Source organism: Sylvia atricapilla, chromosome Z (genome assembly GCF_009819655.1).
Source record: "Sylvia atricapilla isolate bSylAtr1 chromosome Z, bSylAtr1.pri, whole genome shotgun sequence".
In the NCBI taxonomy this organism is placed as follows: Eukaryota; Metazoa; Chordata; class Aves; order Passeriformes; family Sylviidae; genus Sylvia; species Sylvia atricapilla.
The window spans coordinates 63,151,997-63,165,013 of NC_089174.1; positions in this window are offsets into that span (position 1 = coordinate 63,151,997).

Sequence of the window (13,017 nt, forward strand, 5' to 3'; positions counted from 1 at the left end):
CTCCTCGGATGGCTGTAAGAGTTTTGTTTAGTGACAGCACATAGTTCATCAACACTTGATCTCCTACCAAATGAGGGTTTCCCTGATAGGTGGATGCATGGTAAGGTTTGCCATACAGAATCTCGTATGGGCTTACACCAACTTTTTTCCTCGGTTTGATTCTTATTCTTAGTAGGGCCAGTGGTAAAGCTTGTGGCCACTGGATTTTGGCTTCCTGGCATATTTTCTTGATCTGCCCTTTTAGTGTCTGATTCATCCTCTCTACCTGTCCACTCGATTGAGGCCTCCACGGAGTATGTAAGTTCCACATGATTCCCGACATCCTAGCTATCTCCTGCACAATTCCTGCCACAAAATGAGGACCCCTGTCTGATGATAGCCCTAATGGCACCCCAAATCTAGGGATTATTTCCCTCAATAACGTTTTACCTACTTCTTTAGCCTGATTTGTTCTGCAAGGGAAAGCTTCTGGCCATCCCGAAAAGGTACACACATAAACCAACAAATATTTATACCCCTGTGCTTTAGGTAACTCAGAAAAGTCTACTTGCCAATAGTCTCCTGGCTGTGGTCCAATTTGTATTTTACCCATTTGCACCTGTTTTCTTACCACCGGATTGTTCTTAATACACAAAGGGCACATAGCATTGATCCTTTTAGCCATTGTTAGCATCTGGTTAGAGATTATCTCATTTTTCAAGAATTTTGTCAGCGCCTCTGCTCCCCAATGGCATTTATTATGTTCTATTTCCAAAACTGTTTTCATGATCCTCTGAGGCAGTACCACCTGTCCAGTAGAAGTTACATACCATCCTCTTAAATTTTTCCGAGCTTGAACAAATGCTGCCAATTTTTCATCATCTGGCGAGTAGAGGGGTCGTTGATCCATAAACGGTGTGGCTGGATTGATTCGTGTGGGCAGTAATACCAACTGAGTCCATACCTCTCGGGCTGCCTGCTTGGCCGTCCGGTCTGCGAACTGGTTCCCTTGGAATGCTTTCCCTTCCTCGTTTCGGTGTCCTCTCACATGCATCACCGCAACAGCCTGTGGCTTATGGATAGCTTCTAAAAGAGCTTTTACTTCTTCCCGGTGTTTAATTAATGATCCTTGGGAATTCAGCAGGCCCCTGTCTTTCCAAAGGGCACCATGTACATGTACCACCCCAAAGGCGTATTTAGAATCTGTCCATATGTTTACCCTCTTCCCTTGACTTAATATGAGAGCACGTGTTAGGGCCCAGACTTCAGCCTTCTGGGCCGAGGTCCCAGGAGGCAAAACTTTGGCCTCTATCACTTGTTGCAAGGTGACCACCGCATACTCAGCATACCTGGTTCCATTCTCCACAAAGCTTGATCCGTCCGTGAACAGTTCCCAATCGGGATTCTCCAAGGGCTCATCTTTTAAGTCCTTTCGGCTGGCATATACTTGCTCAATGACTTCCACACAGTCATGTGCCAGTTCTCCAGTTTCCTCTTCTGCTCTTAAGAATTCTGCTGGGTTAAGATGATTAGTCGATTTTAATTCAATATCATCCTGCTCTCTCAGCAATGCCTGGTATTGTAACATCCGGCTTGAGGATAACCAATGCCCCCCTTTTTGTTCTAAAACAGTCAACACCATATGGGGAACGTATACCTCCATTTTTCTTCCACGCGTTAATTTCCTGGCTTCTTGTATCAATAGTACTGTTGCGGCCACTGCCCTCAAGCATCCTGGCCATCCAGCACTAACTGAGTCCAATTGTTTGGAAAAGTATCCTACCGGGCGTTTCCATGATCCCAATTTTTGGGTGAGCACTCCCAATGCCAATTTCTGCCTCTCGGTCACATAGAGTTGAAAATCTTTATTGAGGTCAGGCAATCCCAGTGCCGGAGCTTCTCTCAGTGCCTGTTTGAGGGCCTGGAATGCTTTTTCCTCAATCTTGCCTCATTTCAGTTCGGGATTTTTCACAGCCTCGTAGAGAGGTTTGGCCTTTAATCCAAAATCAGGGATCCACAACCTGCACCACCCCACCATTCCCAAGAATGACCTCAATTCTTGATGATTTCGTGGGGTCGGGATAGCACAGATAGTCTGAATTCGATTGACCCCCAACTTACGCACTCCTTGAGAAATTTCACATCCTAAGTAGATAACTTGTGGTCTTACCAGTTGCGCTTTTTCTTTGGACACCCGGTATCCAGCCTGACCTAGCATGTTCAGCAGATCGATGGTCAACTTCAAACAAATCTCCTTATCTGCAGTAGCAAGAAAAATATCATCTACATATTGCAAAATCACAAATGAGAAAGGTGACTCCTTTACCTGTGTTGTCTTCCATTCTTCTATTTCCCGAGCCAATTGATTCCCAAATATTGTAGGTGAGTTTTTGAATCCTTGAGGCAGACGACACCAAGTGAGTTGTTTCTTCCTCCCTGTCTCTGGGTCTTCCCACTCGAAAGCAAAATATTTCCTGCTTTGAAATGCCAAAGGGATGCAGAAGAACGCGTCCTTTAAATCAATTACTGAGAACCACTGAAATTTTTCTGACACAGATGTTAACAAGGTATAAGGATTAGCCACCACTGGATGAATGTCCTTAGTGATATTATTAATGGCCCTTAGATCCTGAACTAACCTATACTTACCATTTGGTTTTCTTACTGGGAAAATGGGAGTATTAAACTCAGATTCACATTCCTGCAAAAATACCTATGGTCAGGAATTGGGATATCATCGGGGCCACTCCCTTCTTTGCTTCCAATTTTAAAGGATATTGCTTTATTCTTACCGGGCTGGCTCCTTCTTTTAATTCCACTACTACTGGTTGTGCAGCCTTAGATTTTCCCAGAATACCTGTTTCCCATACCCAGGGGACCACAGCCAACTCTATTTCTTTGGGGACTTCTACTGACTCCACTTCCCTAACCAAAAACAATTTAGATATGTTTTCTTCTGGTATTTCTAATTTCGCCCTTCCTTTTTCAAATGTTATTTTTGCTTGCAACACAGACAGCAAGTCCCTTCCTAATAAAGATTCAGGGCTATTGGGCATATACAAAAACTGGTGGTCAAATTCTTTCCCCTTCCAACTTTTGTAATTTCTTCCTTATATCCTCCTGTGACTGTCCTGTGAATATCAATGCCAGCTGTAACTTCCCTGATTCCTCCTCTACTTCTAAATTAGTAAATCGCCTAGCAACCTCTTTCAACCGTTCCAGGAAAGCCGATGGGGACTCGTTCTTTTCCTGCTGCACCGAATACAACTTTGACCAATTTAATGTTTTCGGGATCCCCGCCCGTACCCCTTCAATCAATAATTCCTGGTAAGCCTTCAACCTCTGGTATCCTCCGGTCGAATTGGGATCCCACTCCGGATCCTCCCTGGGCACTAAATCATTTAAAGTGCCATCTGCTACTCGCAATCGTAGCATTTCCCGAGCCTTTTCAGACATTACTCTAAATACCATTTCTTTTTCAGTGGAGTCCATAACTGTATCTAACAATACCTGCAAATCATTCCAGTCAGGGTTTTGAGTCTTTATAACCATTTTTACCACTCGTGCAACCCGATCCGGGTCCTCGCGATACGAACCAGCTGATTGTTTCCAAATCATTAAATCACTCGGGGAAAAGGGCACTTTTACCATTATCCTGTCCCCCTGCGGTCCCACCGCTTCTCGCAAAGGAGCCATCAAAGAGGGTTGTACCATCCTCCCCGCTTTCCCTCCTACCCGACCTCTCCTGGTCCTTTCCGATAAAGGAGTTCTAGGCTTTTCCTTTTCCCTCATTTTCTCTCTACCATCCTCTTCCTCTGAATCCCCCTCGTCTGAAGATTCCAGAGGAGGAGCACTGGGTGCTACCAGCATTGAAACATCCTCCTCAGGTTCTTTGAATGTGACAGAACAGCACTTACAATTTTCCCTGCTTTTACAACCTAAACATTTGTCATCTGCAGTAACGTTCAACACCAACAAACCACACTCTTTCTGCCACTCCGGCTTTCCTTGCAAATAATAAAACAAATCCAAATACGGTATCTCATCCCATTTCTCATTATTCCGCAAAAAGTGCATCAAAGGAGTAATAATATCAGAATTCAAAGTACCATTCCGGGGCCATTGCATTCCCCTAGTCTCATATTGTGGCCAAACATGATTACAATAGTCCATTAATTTCTTTTTGCACAGTTCTTGCCCAAAATTACCCGCTTTCCAATTTTTCAGCAAGCATCCGAGCGGAGAATCATCGGGGATCTCCATACCTACGGACGCCAATGCTTTGAAGTTTTTAAACGGCATCATGACACACTTAATCAACAAACACTCACTCACAATTTTATTATCTCACTCACACAACTTGATTATTCCACCAATTCCACCAATTCTTGCCTTTTCTCGTCACTACGAGCGGCAAGTGCTGGTCCTGCACAGCTTCCTTGCCGTGTCTTACGGCCAGCGCCTAGGCTTTTACCACAACCACAGACGTCTTTTTACCCAGCCCTGCGGGAATTACTCTCCCGTCTTATAGGGCGACACCCTTATTAGAGGAATAAAGCACTTGTCGGGCTTACCTCACAGTCGTCCATCAGGCGCGGGGTCGGGCACGGGTTGATGTCTCCCCAGAAATCACCTGGTGCCGGCGTGGAGTTGATCAGCTCGCGAACCGCCCCAGCAGCCTTCGGAGTCCTGCCGCGGTCGCCAGAAAACTGCTGCCCGGAACGAAGTGAAAACACAAACCAACAAGGAGTCAGTTTATGTCGTGCTTTATTCAGGGCCCGGGGACCTGGGGACCAACGTCCCAAATCAGGATTCCCAAAGACCCTCATCAAGACTCAGGTTTTTATACCTTTTTACAAAGATTACAAACAGAAAAATTTTTGATAAAGCAATGACGTTCAGCTACTAGGTAACTAGGTAGGCTTCTAAAGTAATAAATTCTACATGCTTGTCTTATTTAAAACTATAGCTTAATTACCAAAATTTACCTTCCCCCGTCACTAGACGCCCTCCTAGTAATATTTCAAACTTTATCTTTAAGACGGTTTTCCCTTTCAGCATGTTCTTCATGCTTTGCTAATCCCTTTGATTATTGTTTCCACAGACCCAGCATATTCCCAGGCTACCTTCCCAAGGCCTAGTGCCCTAATGCTAGCCAAGAAGCCTTAGCATAACTACAGCTATACAATTTTCTGATATTTTGGTAACAGTGGAGCCATGGAGAGGCTGTCCCTGCCCTGAGGCTTGAGCTAGTGCAGCTGTGCAATGATCTGACCACTCCTGCTGAAATACAATCAGCCCTGCCCCGTCAAAAAGCATACGAGTAACCTGTGAGATATCGAAAGGTAGCATATCATCATTACTAAAAAGACCATCCACCAGTGTGGACACAACAGCTGAATTAATTCCTCTTTCCTGAACCGCCTTCACCACTGCTTGTACCTCCTTTGTGCTCAACGGAGTGTAGGTTCGCCTTAAATTCTGCCATGCACCTGTAACTCGTACAGGGAATGCATGTATTGTAGCAGCTGGTTTCCACTCAGCGCATGCTACCTTTATTTTGCCCCATTCAGTGAGTTTGTACTGAGTTTATTCCCTTACATTGTTAAAAGCTTTGCTCGGTTTCGCTGGAAACCTCATAAATTCTGTTATCTCCGTTTCCGAATCGGACTCGGAGCTCTCTATAGAGCTAGCCGCGGAGCTGTGGCTCCATTCAGTGTCGGAAGCAGACTGCTGGTAGACTTCCGGTTTGCTATGCCTTTTTGTCGGGCTCCGCCCCCGTTCCGCCTTCCGCGGGTGGGTTCGCTCCCCACTTCGGGCTCGGCCCTGTTCCACCTCCCGCGCCCGGCCCCTCCCCTCCTCCTGGGGGTGGCGCCGGCGCGCCTCTTGGGGGCAGTCCCATTCCCACCCCCTGGGCTCGCCCTGTCCCCCCCAAGGAGGGGTTTCTTCCTTGTAAGGTGACATTGGGAGCGGTTTCCGATCGCGTATCCGCCCCCCATCGCTCTCCCGCGCGTGCGCGCCTGCGGGCATTTGCGCTTCCGGGTTTTCCGCGCCATGTGGTCGGCCGCCCCGCCCCTGCTCTGGACGGTCGGCGCCATCTTGGCCATATGGCGGTGGCGGCGGCGGTGGGGCCGCCGCTTGCTCTTTGGCGCCGGCTTTTTTCTCGGCGCCCCTCGCTTCCTGCCCGAGCTCTCCCCAGAAAGACCGCGCGCGCTCCTCCGGCCGCCGCACCGGTTCGGCGGTCGGAGAAGCTGGGATCTCCCCGGGCTCGGGGGGGGGCCGCCGCCCAGCAAGCTCGGCGAAAGCGCCACTGAACCCGGCGAGGTGCCGCTGCCGGACGCACTCGGAACGGTCGGGAGAACCGTGGTTTTTTCAGGGGGTTTCGCGGGGGTTTTTTGATCCAGGGCGTCCCATGGGAGGGTCTGGGGGTCTCCTATGGGCTCCGGGGGGTTCGGGCATGGGCTCAGGGAAGGGTGTAACGCGCCCGCTCCCCGCATGTTCCCACTATTAATTTCACTATCCCTGGGGGGTTCCGCGGTACCGTAGCCCCCCCCCACCACCTTTTGCTGCGTAACGGCAAATAAACACGTTTTTGCAGCATTCCAAGTTTCTTGTTCTTCTATTGCTTTCCGCAACGCTTTCTCAACTTTTCCCCATGCTTTTAAAATTTTTCCACTGCCGGTGGCTTTAGTATCTTCAGCCAGAGCAGCAGTATAGCTCTCCCAACCCTCTGATTTTAATATATCCACGGGGGGCCTTATCGCGCCCAAATCCAAAAGCCTTGCAATAGCAAGATATAAATCCCTTTGGTCGCACCGTATCCCCCAGTGGACCTCCATCAGACTTACAACCTTCGCTAAGGTTTCCATGCCGTTCGCGAGTTCTTGGGGCGTCCCCCTGTCCTCCTTTGCAGTAGATCGGGCCAGCCGCTACTGCCGCTGTCTCCTTCCAAGCAAAAATCCCGTCCGCCGAGGTTCTCCCGGGTTTCGGCACTACTTGTTGCTGTTTCTTTTCTGCAACGGCGGCGGCCTGGCTTTTAGGAACGACAGCAGGGCGTACACTTTTCTCCTGGTGTCGCCGGGCTTAGTAACACGCTTACGCCAGTATGGTGGACGGTTACAAGCGTTTGTTATCTCAAACATGCAGTTTAAATACTCTGGGGTTCTTTACTACGTCAGAGGGGTCTTGCTACATTTCCTGGGTTAGAAGGGAGAATGGAAAAGTACTGGCACATGTTAGTAAGAGCTTACATTCTTGTGGTGATACCTTATCTTTGGGGGGTTGGAGTGTTCTCTGCTCTTCCCGTTACAACCGAAATCTTCCGAGCGCCTGTCCCTATCCAACCACACAAGTCCCAAGTGACTCGGCCCTTTCCTTTTCCGGCTGGCAAGGAGCTGACATCACCTTGTCAGTCAGGTTTCGGGCTGGGCCCCCCGGGGCTGGGCCTGCCGGGACTCAGGGGTCCTGCCTGTGGGAGAGCGATTGAGGCCGGCCGTGTCCCCTCTGTCCCCTCCCGGCTCCTCCAACAGGGACAGGAGGAGGACTGCAGACCACAGTCTGGCCCTGCGCCAGGACCACGGTGGCTGTGCTCTGGGCCTTGGTTGCCAGAGCCGCTGGTCTGAAGGAGGACAGGCTTCTAAGAACTTTTCTCCAGAGCTCCAGGGAGCTGATCCAAGTTTGAGTTGCTTTAAATCTGACCAGGGGTGGAGGAGGGTCATCCATCAGCATTCCTGAGCAGCTCTCTCTCCCCCTTCCTCCCCCCATCACCTGTGGACTTGAAGTTCCAGGAGTCAGCTGGAGAGGAGAAAAACCTCTGGGCAAAGTCTTTAACCCTTTTCCCTCCTCCATGGAAGACAGAGTGATTTGAAATGTAGAGAGACAGCATGGAGACAAAGTCAGTGAAAGAACTGAGAAAGACATTTGGAAGATGGGACGGAGGAAGTGGACATTTCTGACCGGACTTCTCTGGATGTGAATTATGGGGAAATGGACTGTTTTTGTAATATCCTAAAGCTGCTTGGGGGTATGCAAGTTCTAGCCAAAGGGTTGTGTGTATTGATATACATGGGTTTTAATTGAGAATTTTGAATAGAGTATGTCCTTGGGTCCTGGGAAAGAATAAGAAGGTCTCTATTTCTTTTGAGATAGAGGCAATTTTAGAGATAGAAGAGAATCCCTGTTTTGTACTAGAAAAGCATTCTTAAAATGATACCCCAAACATGTGGAAGTCCATAAACCACTTGGGAAACTGTTATTATGGATGTGAATGCACAGGATCTGCAGAAATTCCAGGCAGTTGCAGATCTGTGGCCTTGAAAGCCACCAGACCTTTTCTTGTGGCGTGTTCTCCATAACTCTAGGGAAGCTCGTCTCCCAAAGTGATGTAGGATCATGTTTAAATGGTGGCAGCTGACTGAAAATCATAGTTTTCTCTCTGTTGAGTGGGAAAGTGAACAGTTTGGGGGGGAGACACACCTATTTGAATGTCTCTTTTTTTCTCTCTCTTTCTCTTTTTCTTTAATGTGTGTTAATAAAATCCATCTGTTTTTACTTTTAAGTTGTTCCTGTTTCGTCTTTTTGTCCCAAAATCCTATGTCCCAGTTGGTAAATGAAATTTGGTGAATGTGAAACCATGACAACACTGTTTAGAAGCATAGTAAAGAGCACGACAATGAATCGTGTCCTTTGTCTTCTCTCCTCACTCCACTAGCCAGGCTGAGTTTGAACTCTCATTCCTGGGTGACATAACACAAAGCATCAAGTAGCAGAACAGAAACTGTCATTTCATGAGGTCAAAAGAAAAAAAAAAAAAAAAATTAGTCCCAGAGCTGGACTTTCTATGGATGTACATGCTCAATGCTTTCAGACACATCTCAACTACTGTGGGTTCTCTGCTGCATTTGCTCAGTTATTGGATTCTCCCAGATGTGAATCCAGGCTGCTTAACACTGAGGGGTCCAAAACTCACTTGGATGATGGGGTACAAAACTCTAAATTTGAAAATGCCTGTATCCAATCTCTGCTTCCTTCTCAAAAACAGGATTTAAACTTTTAACACAAATTCTAGGGCTTCAGCAACCTGGGGGTGCCTAGATAACACTGCAGTCTGTCACTGTTTGTATTAAGGTGCATGTTTTCAAAGGCCAGAGAGCTTTTGAGAGATTGATACATATTATAAACAATGAGTCCAATTTCATTAAAAAATGCCAATTGATTGATAAAATTTTGCGGAATAGAATCTTATGGAAAAAGCCAGAATCAATTGGACAGCATGGATTCTGGGATCAGTGCAGGGTGAACCCTAGAACCGGCAGGGTGCTGTATCCTCCGTGGTTCACAAATTCTGCCCTTGCACAGTCCACTTTTATACAGTTTTTCTTGCTCAAGGCAAAAGTTGCCTCATCCCATTGTCCACTCTGTGAGTGTTTCAAATTGGTATTTCTTTTCTTTCCCTCTGCTGGTCTGGTGAATGGTTTTCCAGGTAGTGTTGGGGCTCCTGATTAGATTTATGGGAACTTGGCATTCACATGCCCACCAGTCTGATGTAAACCAGATCCCAATCAGGTCATGATCACCAAGTCATTAGCAATCCTGTCTCTGGAAAAGACCTATCTCCTGGTGGGGACACCCTTCTTTGTTTTGCAGATGAATGGGTCTCCTATTCCTGGAAGCAGCTTGTAATTGTACATTTATTTCAAGGAGGTGGAGGCATTTGATACAACATATATTTTTATACTGGATATCTATCTAAAAAGAACGAGTTAATTCCCCAATATTTATAACAATACAGCTGTAACCAATTTCACATACAGAGGCCTGGGACTTTGCTTTACATATTCAGTAAAACACAGAGCAAATGGAAACCTAAGATACCTACCAGCAGAGATTCATAGATCTCAAAGGAGATTTGATCACAGCCCTCTGCAAGCATGACCTCCTCTTTAACACAGGCCATAGGATTTCACCCAATGTGGCAGAGGGAATTATTTTTTCTTTCTCCCAAAGTATCACTTATCAGGCCCAATAGTTTGCTGGTGGCTGAACTATAGTTTATCAATAAGCAAGACTTCCAGTGTTGGTGTAAATGCTCCATTATGAATTTATCACTTTGTTTGCCAAGCTTACAAAGTGCTTAAACACCTTGACTGAATTAATTCTTTTCCGTTTTAATTTATTTGGCCTAACCTTCCTCCTATCCAATTTTATTATGCTTTAGTGCACTGGACTGAATACTCCTTAATATAATTTCCCTGGTTAATACTGTTAAACAAAGTATCACCCACCAGACACCAGGGACCAAAATGGGCACTGTAAAAATCTGCTATATCAACAGGTAGTTCAAAGGTTTTGCTCCATGATGCGATAAATTATACTGGGACTGCCGCAGAGAGGTACCCTGTCCCACTTGCACCACCACTGGTATTCCTGAGCTCGCTGAGTAAATAATTTCAGTCAGTTCAGCCGTAAGAAATCCAATATTATAAAAGTGATGGATCAGGATTTTGTTGGCTTGCTGCCTGAACTCTGTAGGTGCAGGCCTTACCCAGCACTGGGACAGGGAATGGCAGCTCTGACAGACAGAATTATGCTGAGAGGAATTCGCAGTTTTGGGGAACCATGGTAGATTTGCACCATCTGTGCAGAATGGTCACAAAACATACAGTACCCAGTATGTTAAAGCTGATCTTGGGATCTGAAAATGCAATCCTGAACTTAATGTACAGCTTCCAAAAAAGCAAATCAAACCAAACCAAACCAAACCAAACCAAACCAAACCAAACCAAACCAAACCAAACCTAACCAAACCTCCTTGCTTCAACTAGTCATTCCTGGATTGATCTTCACTGTTGGTCAGGGCATTCACCACCATGTGTGGACTTCTCGTAACAAAAGAGGATGGGAGGAGTGACAGTTTATAAATACAGTTTGAAAACCAATATGCATGATCGATCCCAGAATGCATCTCTCAGACACTATATCCTGAATAAACACCGAAAAGAGCTGCTGTGTCTGAAGTGAACTAATGCAAGGCAGATGAATGAACTGACCTGAATAAAGGCAATCCATTTTTCATATTCTTTTAAAATATTACCTTTTCCTCCTTTCCAAATAAGCAACTGGAATGTAAAATCAGTTAAGTGCATCAATTTGATAAAAACTATGCAAATCTTTAAGTATATAAAGGCACCATCTATAACATTGACAGTTCAGATAAAGGGCTTAGTTTTAGTTGGAAGTAAAAGTTCCCAGTATGGAATGTAAATGCAAGCATTTGTTTTATTTATTTTTTTAAGTACTTTGTATTTTGTTCTCTGACAGTTACAAATTGCATGGGTAATTTATTCAAGTTTTCTCTCACCACAAACACAGTCTTCCCTTCATGAAAAGGCTTGCTAATATTGTAGGAGGCTGGATAGAAATGCAGAACTTGAGGGACAGTGGGAAGGAAGATAATAAACACAGTGAAATGACACAGATTAAAGTAAAACAAATAGCAGGCAGCAGTTCAAATTACAAAATGCTGGGTCATTAAAAAGGAATCTATCATATGTGCCCAGAAAGTGCATGCACTACACAGCATTCTTGTGCTTCCTTCCTACCTTGGGGGTCACCATCCATCTTTTTTCCCCTTTGAAAGGGAACTGGCTATTACTGATCTGGCCAGCTCAAACCCTTGCCTATCAAAAAAGAAAAGAGCATAGAAAAAAAAAGAATGGAGGTACATACACTCCTTCAGTTTCCTTCTCTAAAGGAAACTTCTCCTTCCCCTTCCTCTCCCATCTGCTGTACCAGCACAACAGAATCTAACAGTGATGCTGAACAAGACAAAAACATAAAAATTATGCAATAAATAAGGCTTTGCCATTTGTTCTAACCCAAATAATTTCACAGACCTGATTTAAACAGGCTGAAGGGCTGAAGGGCAGGGAACTTTGTGCTGCAGAAAAAATTGTAGGATATAACTACTTCCAGGGGAGCTATTCAGACAAATGGTTTGTTGTGCCCATTTTGCCTGGGGAGAACAAATTTTAGGACAGATTCAGCTCAATGAGATTGCATGGCAGTTAGGACCTTGCTCAGTGCCAAACTGTTGTGTGGTGGGGTTTTATTTCCCTGAGTTAATGTACATAAATGGTCTTTGAAAACTAGTGTTTCTAACCTAATTTTGACTTCACAGAATCTAAATGAGGATGAGAAGAAATTATACAGGCAATGTGGAAATCTGAAGAGTCACCTAAAGACCCAAGAAAAGATGCTATGAAAATTACTGCAAATTAGATAAATGCTCAATTTATTACTTTTGTAATACTTTTATTACTTTATTACTTTGTAATACTTTTATTATTTTACTTTGTATTACTTTGTAATACTTTTTTAACACTTTTGTAAAAACACTTTTGTGCCTTCCCAAACAACAAAGTAGAAAGCAGGCAGAAATCATGTAAAAGGTCCAATTTAAAAAGACTGAACCAACCTATCCTCTGCAGAACCTCCCCTCCCCCCACCCCAGCCTGCCAAGAAACCGCTGTTTTATGAAAACCTCTTCTCCCTGCCTTTTGGGTATATTTTTTTGATCTTTCTCCTTTAAAGTACATAAGGAGCCATAAAAAACCTAGTGCACTGAACCATTTCATTAGCTTTTTCTAGGGCATTACATACAAAATGATTATTACTTAGAAACACAAAATCATTAAGGTTGGAAAGACCTCTAAGACCATCAAATCCAACCACTAACCTACCACTGGCAGGTTCCCCATGAAAACACCTCCCCACGTGCCACATCTAAACAATTTTTCAATATTTCATAAGACAGAGATTCCACTACTGCCCCAGGGCAGCCTGTTCCAGTACCTTGACCACCTTTTTGGAGAAGAATTTTTTCCTAATACACAGTTTAAACCTTTTCTGTCTCCCCTTCATTTCTTTACGGCTGACTCTCTGCTTTTAAGACAAGACTAGGATTCAACACACGTTTTCATCAGTCTGCCAGAAAAACACTGAAGATCAGAAAGGTGGCTTGATAAACTATCAGTCTTT